Below are 7,118 nucleotides of genomic sequence, written 5' to 3' on the forward strand. Positions count from 1 at the left end.
TCCCCTTCTCCAAGAATTATTTTCATCCTTCTTGTCCAGCTCGTTTGCACCTTTGCATTTAATTGCATTATAATTATAACCTTAAATTGCAAGCTTCACCCTTGTTGGCGTTAGACTGGTGGCAGCTGGTAAAACCCGTTTGCTCTACTGACGTCTAACCCCTGGTTAGCTCAGTTGGTAGAGCGCTCCACCTGTAATGGAGAGGTCCCGGGTTCGATACCCGGACCAGGCGGATTGTTTCGGTCGCGCACCAGTCACCTAGCCTTGTTTGGAGATTTGTGTTTGTCCTTTGTCCCTCTTGTTCCCCTTCTCCAAGGATTATTTTCATCCTTCTTGTCCAGCTCGTTTGCACCTTTGCATTTAATTGCATTATAATTATAACCTTAAATTGCAAGCTTCACCCTTGTTGGTGTTAGACTGGTGGCAGCTGATACAACCCGTTTGCTCTACTGACGTCTAACCCCTGGTTAGCTCAGTTGGTAGAGCGCTCCACCTGTAATGGAGAGGTCCCGGGTTCGATACCCGGACCAGGCGGATTGTTTCGGTCGAGCACCAGTCACCTAGCTGTGTTTGGAGATTTGTGTTTGTCCTTTGTCCCTCTTGTTCCCCTTCTCCAAGGATTATTTTCATCCTTCTTGTCCAGCTCGTTTGCACCTTTGCATTTAATTGCATTATAATTATAACCTTAAATTGCAAGCTTCACCCTTGTTGGTGTTAGACTGGTGGCAGCTGATAAAACCCGTTTGCTCTACTGACGTCTAACCCCTGGTTAGCTCAGTTGGTAGAGCGCTCCACCTGTAATGGAGAGGTCCCGGGTTCGATACCCGGACCAGGCGGATTGTTTTGGTCGCGCACCAGTCACCTAGCTGTGTTTGGAGATTTGTGTTTGTCCTTTGTCCCTCTTGTTCCCCTTCTCCAGGGATTATTTTCATTCTTCTTGTCCAACTCGTTTGCACCTTGGCATTTAATTGCATTATAATTATAACCTTAAATTGCAAGCTTCACCCTTGTTGGTGTTAGACTGGTGGCAGCTGATACAACCCGTTTGCTCTACTGACGTCTAACCCCTGGTTAGCTCAGTTGGTAGAGCGCTCCACCTGTAATGGAGAGGTCCCGGGTTCGATACCCGGACCAGGCGGATTGTTTCGGTCGCGCACCAGTCACCTAGCTGTGTTTGGAGATTTGTGTTTGTCCTTTGTCCCTCTTGTTCCCCTTCTCCAGGGATTATTTTCATTCTTCTTGTCCAGCTTGTTTGCACCTTTGCATTTAATTGCATTATAATTACAACCTTAAATTGCAAGCTTCACCCTTGTTGGTGTTAGACTGGTGGCAGCTGGTAAAACCCGTTTGCTCTACTGACGTCTAACCCCTGGTTAGCTCAGTTGGTAGAGCGCTCCACCTGCAATGGAGAGGTCCCGGGTTCGATACCCGGACCAGGCGGATTGTTTCGGTCGCGCACCAGTCACCTAGCTGTGTTTGGAGATTTGTGTTTGTCCTTTGTCCCTCTTGTTCCCCTTCTCCAAGAATTATTTTCATCCTTCTTGTCCAGCTCGTTTGCACCTTTGCATTTAATTGCATTATAATTATAACCTTAAATTGCAAGCTTCACCCTTGTTGGTGTTAGACTGGTGGCTGCTGATACAACCCGTTTGCTCTACTGACGTCTAACCCCTGGTTAGCTCAGTTGGTAGAGCGCTCCACCTGTAATGGAGAGGTCCCGGGTTCGATACCCGGACCAGGCGGATTGTTTCGGTCGCGCACCAGTCACCTAGCTGTGTTTGGAGATTTGTGTTTGTCCTTTGTCCCTCTTGTTCCCCTTCTCCAAGGATTATTTTCATCCTTCTTGTCCAGCTCGTTTGCACCTTTGCATTTAATTGCATTATAATTACAACCTTAAATTGCAAGCTTCACCCTTGTTGGTGTTCGACTGGTGGCAGCAGGTAAAACCCGTTTGCTCTACTGACGTCTAACCCCTGGTTAGCTCAGTTGGTAGAGCGCTCCACCTGTAATGGAGAGGTCCCGGGTTCGATACCCGGACCAGGCGGATTGTTTCGGTCGCGCACCAGTCACCTAGCTGTGTTTGGAGATTTGTGTTTGTCCTTTGTCCCTCTTGTTCCCCTTCTCCAAGGATTATTTTCATCCTTGTTGTCCAGCTCGTTTGCACCTTTGCATTTAATTGCATTATAATTATAACCTTAAATTGCAAGCTTCACCCTTGTTGGTGTTAGACTGGTGGCAGCTGATACAACCCGTTTGCTCTACTGACGTCTAACCCCTGGTTAGCTCAGTTGGTAGAGAGCTCCACCTGTAATGGAGAGGTCCCGGGTTCGATACCCGGACCAGGCGGATTGTTTCGGTCGCGCACCAGTCACCTAGCTGTGTTTGGAGATTTGTGTTTGTCCTTTGTCCCTCTTGTTCCCCTTCTCCAAGGATTATTTTCATCCTTCTTGTCCAGCTCGTTTGCACCTTTGCATTTAATTGCATTATAATTACAACCTTAAATTGCAAGCTTCACCCTTGTTGGTGTTAGACTGGTGGCAGCTGGTAAAACCCGTTTGCTCTACTGACGTCTAACCCCTGGTTAGCTCAGTTGGTAGAGCGCTCCACCTGTAATGGAGAGGTCCCGGGTTCGATACCCGGACCAGGCGGATTGTTTCTGTCGCGCACCAGTCACCTAGCTGTGTTTGGAGATTTGTGTTTGTCCTTTGTCCCTCTTGTTCCCCTTCTCCAAGGATTATTTTCATCCTTCTTGTCCAGCTCGTTTGCACCTTTGCATTTAATTGCATTATAATTATAACCTTAAATTGCAAGCTTCACCCTTGTTGGTGTTAGACTGGTGGCAGCTGATACAACCCGTTTGCTCTACTGACGTCTAACCCCTGGTTAGCTCAGTTGGTAGAGCGCTCCACCTGTAATGGAGAGGTCCCGGGTTCGATACCCGGACCAGGCGGATTGTTTCGGTCGCGCACCAGTCACCTAGCTGTGTTTGGAGATTTGTGTTTGTCCTTTGTCCCTCTTGTTCCCCTTCTCCAAGGATTATTTTCATCCTTCTTGTCCAGCTCGTTTGCACCTTTGCATTTAATTGCATTATAATTACAACCTTAAATTGCAAGCTTCACCCTTGTTGGTGTTAGACTGGTGGCAGCTGGTAAAACCCGTTTGCTCTACTGACGTCTAACCCCTGGTTAGCTCAGTTGGTAGAGCGCTCCACCTGTAATGGAGAGGTCCCGGGTTCGATACCCGGACCAGGCGGATTGTTTCGGTCGCGCACCAGTCACCTAGCTGTGTTTGGAGATTTGTGTTTGTCCTTTGTCCCTCTTGTTCCCCTTCTCCAAGGATTATTTTCATCCTTCTTGTCCAGCTCGTTTGCACCTTTGCATTTAATTGCATTATAATTATAACCTTAAATTGCAAGCTTCACCCTTGTTGGTGTTAGACTGGTGGCAGCTGATAAAACCCGTTTGCTCTACTGACGTCTAACCCCTGGTTAGCTCAGTTGGTAGAGCGCTCCACCTGTAATGGAGAGGTCCCGGGTTCGATACCCGGACCAGGCGGATTGTTTTGGTCGCGCACCAGTCACCTAGCTGTGTTTGGAGATTTGTGTTTGTCCTTTGTCCCTCTTGTTCCCCTTCTCCAGGGATTATTTTCATTCTTCTTGTCCAACTCGTTTGCACCTTGGCATTTAATTGCATTATAATTATAACCTTAAATTGCAAGCTTCACCCTTGTTGGTGTTAGACTGGTGGCAGCTGATACAACCCGTTTGCTCTACTGACGTCTAACCCCTGGTTAGCTCAGTTGGTAGAGCGCTCCACCTGTAATGGAGAGGTCCCGGGTTCGATACCCGGACCAGGCGGATTGTTTCGGTCGCGCACCAGTCACCTAGCTGTGTTTGGAGATTTGTGTTTGTCCTTTGTCCCTCTTGTTCCCCTTCTCCAAGGATTATTTTCATCCTTCTTGTCCAGCTCGTTTGCACCTTTGCATTTAATTGCATTATAATTATAACCTTAAATTGCAAGCTTCACCCTTGTTGGTGTTAGACTTGTGGCGGCTGATAAAACCTGTTTGCTCTACTGACGTCTAACCCCTGGTTAGCTCAGTTGGTAGAGCGCTCCACCTGTAATGGAGAGGTCCCGGGTTCGATACCCGGACCAGGCGGATTGTTTCGGTCGCGCACCAGTCACCTAGCTGTGTTTGGAGATTTGTGTTTGTCCTTTGTCCCTCTTGTTCCCCTTCTCCAGGGATTATTTTCATTCTTCTTGTCCAGCTTGTTTGCACCTTTGCATTTAATTGCATTATAATTACAACCTTAAATTGCAAGCTTCACCCTTGTTGGTGTTAGACTGGTGGCAGCTGGTAAAACCCGTTTGCTCTACTGACGTCTAACCCCTGGTTAGCTCAGTTGGTAGAGCGCTCCACCTGCAATGGAGAGGTCCCGGGTTCGATACCCGGACCAGGCGGATTGTTTCGGTCGCGCACCAGTCACCTAGCTGTGTTTGGAGATTTGTGTTTGTCCTTTGTCCCTCTTGTTCCCCTTCTCCAAGAATTATTTTCATCCTTCTTGTCCAGCTCGTTTGCACCTTTGCATTTAATTGCATTATAATTATAACCTTAAATTGCAAGCTTCACCCTTGTTGGTGTTAGACTGGTGGCTGCTGATACAACCCGTTTGCTCTACTGACGTCTAACCCCTGGTTAGCTCAGTTGGTAGAGCGCTCCACCTGTAATGGAGAGGTCCCGGGTTCGATACCCGGACCAGGCGGATTGTTTCGGTCGCGCACCAGTCACCTAGCTGTGTTTGGAGATTTGTGTTTGTCCTTTGTCCCTCTTGTTCCCCTTCTCCAAGGATTATTTTCATCCTTCTTGTCCAGCTCGTTTGCACCTTTGCATTTAATTGCATTATAATTACAACCTTAAATTGCAAGCTTCACCCTTGTTGGTGTTCGACTGGTGGCAGCTGGTAAAACCCGTTTGCTCTACTGACGTCTAACCCCTGGTTAGCTCAGTTGGTAGAGCGCTCCACCTGTAATGGAGAGGTCCCGGGTTCGATACCCGGACCAGGCGGATTGTTTCGGTCGCGCACCAGTCACCTAGCTGTGTTTGGAGATTTGTGTTTGTCCTTTGTCCCTCTTGTTCCCCTTCTCCAAGGATTATTTTCATCCTTGTTGTCCAGCTCGTTTGCACCTTTGCATTTAATTGCATTATAATTATAACCTTAAATTGCAAGCTTCACCCTTGTTGGTGTTAGACTGGTGGCAGCTGATACAACCCGTTTGCTCTACTGACGTCTAACCCCTGGTTAGCTCAGTTGGTAGAGAGCTCCACCTGTAATGGAGAGGTCCCGGGTTCGATACCCGGACCAGGCGGATTGTTTCGGTCGCGCACCAGTCACCTAGCTGTGTTTGGAGATTTGTGTTTGTCCTTTGTCCCTCTTGTTCCCCTTCTCCAAGGATTATTTTCATCCTTCTTGTCCAGCTCGTTTGCACCTTTGCATTTAATTGCATTATAATTACAACCTTAAATTGCAAGCTTCACCCTTGTTGGTGTTAGACTGGTGGCAGCTGGTAAAACCCGTTTGCTCTACTGACGTCTAACCCCTGGTTAGCTCAGTTGGTAGAGCGCTCCACCTGTAATGGAGAGGTCCCGGGTTCGATACCCGGACCAGGCGGATTGTTTCTGTCGCGCACCAGTCACCTAGCTGTGTTTGGAGATTTGTGTTTGTCCTTTGTCCCTCTTGTTCCCCTTCTCCAAGGATTATTTTCATCCTTCTTGTCCAGCTCGTTTGCACCTTTGCATTTAATTGCATTATAATTATAACCTTAAATTGCAAGCTTCACCCTTGTTGGTGTTAGACTGGTGGCAGCTGATACAACCCGTTTGCTCTACTGACGTCTAACCCCTGGTTAGCTCAGTTGGTAGAGCGCTCCACCTGTAATGGAGAGGTCCCGGGTTCGATACCCGGACCAGGCGGATTGTTTCGGTCGCGCACCAGTCACCTAGCTGTGTTTGGAGATTTGTGTTTGTCCTTTGTCCCTCTTGTTCCCCTTCTCCAAGGATTATTTTCATCCTTCTTGTCCAGCTCGTTTGCACCTTTGCATTTAATTGCATTATAATTACAACCTTAAATTGCAAGCTTCACCCTTGTTGGTGTTAGACTGGTGGCAGCTGGTAAAACCCGTTTGCTCTACTGACGTCTAACCCCTGGTTAGCTCAGTTGGTAGAGCGCTCCACCTGTAATGGAGAGGTCCCGGGTTCGATACCCGGACCAGGCGGATTGTTTCGGTCGCGCACCAGTCACCTAGCTGTGTTTGGAGATTTGTGTTTGTCCTTTGTCCCTCTTGTTCCCCTTCTCCAAGGATTATTTTCATCCTTCATGTCCAGCTCGTTTGCACCTTTGCATTTAATTGCATTATAATTATAACCTTAAATTGCAAGCTTCACCCTTGTTGGTGTTAGACTGGTGGCAGCTGATACAACCCGTTTGCTCTACTGACGTCTAACCCCTGGTTAGCTCAGTTGGTAGAGAGCTCCACCTGTAATGGAGAGGTCCCGGGTTCGATACCCGGACCAGGCGCATTGTTTCGGTCGCGCACCAGTCACCTAGCTGTGTTTGGAGATTTGTGTTTGTCCTTTGTCCCTCTTGTTCCCCTTCTCCAAGGATTATTTTCATCCTTCTTGTCCAGCTCGTTTGCACCTTTGCATTTAATTGCATTATAATTATAACCTTAAATTGCAAGCTTCACCCTTGTTGGTGTTAGACTTGTGGCGGCTGATAAAACCCGTTTGCTCTACTGACGTCTAACCCCTGGTTAGCTCAGTTGGTAGAGCGCTCCACCTGTAATGGAGAGGTCCCGGGTTCGATACCCGGACCAGGCGGATTGTTTCGGTCGCGCACCAGTCACCTAGCTGTGTTTGGAGATTTGTGTTTGTCCTTTGTCCCTCTTGTTCCCCTTCTCCAAGGATTATTTTCATCCTTCTTGTCCAGCTCGTTTGCAACTTTGCATTTAATTGCATTATAATTATAACCTTAAATTGCAAGCTTCACCCTTGTTGGTGTTAGACTGGTGGCAGCTGATAAAACCCGTTTGCTCTACTGACGTCTAACCCCTGGTTAGCTC

General features: G+C 47.8%; 2 non-coding genes across 2 annotated transcripts; both read left to right on the plus strand.

The window, feature by feature from the left end:
• The first annotated feature begins 1,367 nt into the window (after positions 1 to 1,367).
• Positions 1,368 to 1,440, plus strand: Trnaa-ugc. The gene has a single exon. It is a non-coding gene; the product is annotated as a tRNA-Ala (tRNA).
• Positions 1,441 to 4,387: 2,947 nt separating this feature from the next.
• Trnaa-ugc lies at positions 4,388 to 4,460 on the plus strand. The gene has a single exon. It is a non-coding gene; the product is annotated as a tRNA-Ala (tRNA).
• Positions 4,461 to 7,118: the final 2,658 nt, after the last annotated feature.

Source organism: Ixodes scapularis, unplaced genomic scaffold (genome assembly GCF_016920785.2).
Source record: "Ixodes scapularis isolate PalLabHiFi unplaced genomic scaffold, ASM1692078v2 PGA_scaffold2__306_contigs__length_199485367, whole genome shotgun sequence".
Classification (NCBI taxonomy): domain Eukaryota; kingdom Metazoa; phylum Arthropoda; class Arachnida; order Ixodida; family Ixodidae; genus Ixodes; species Ixodes scapularis.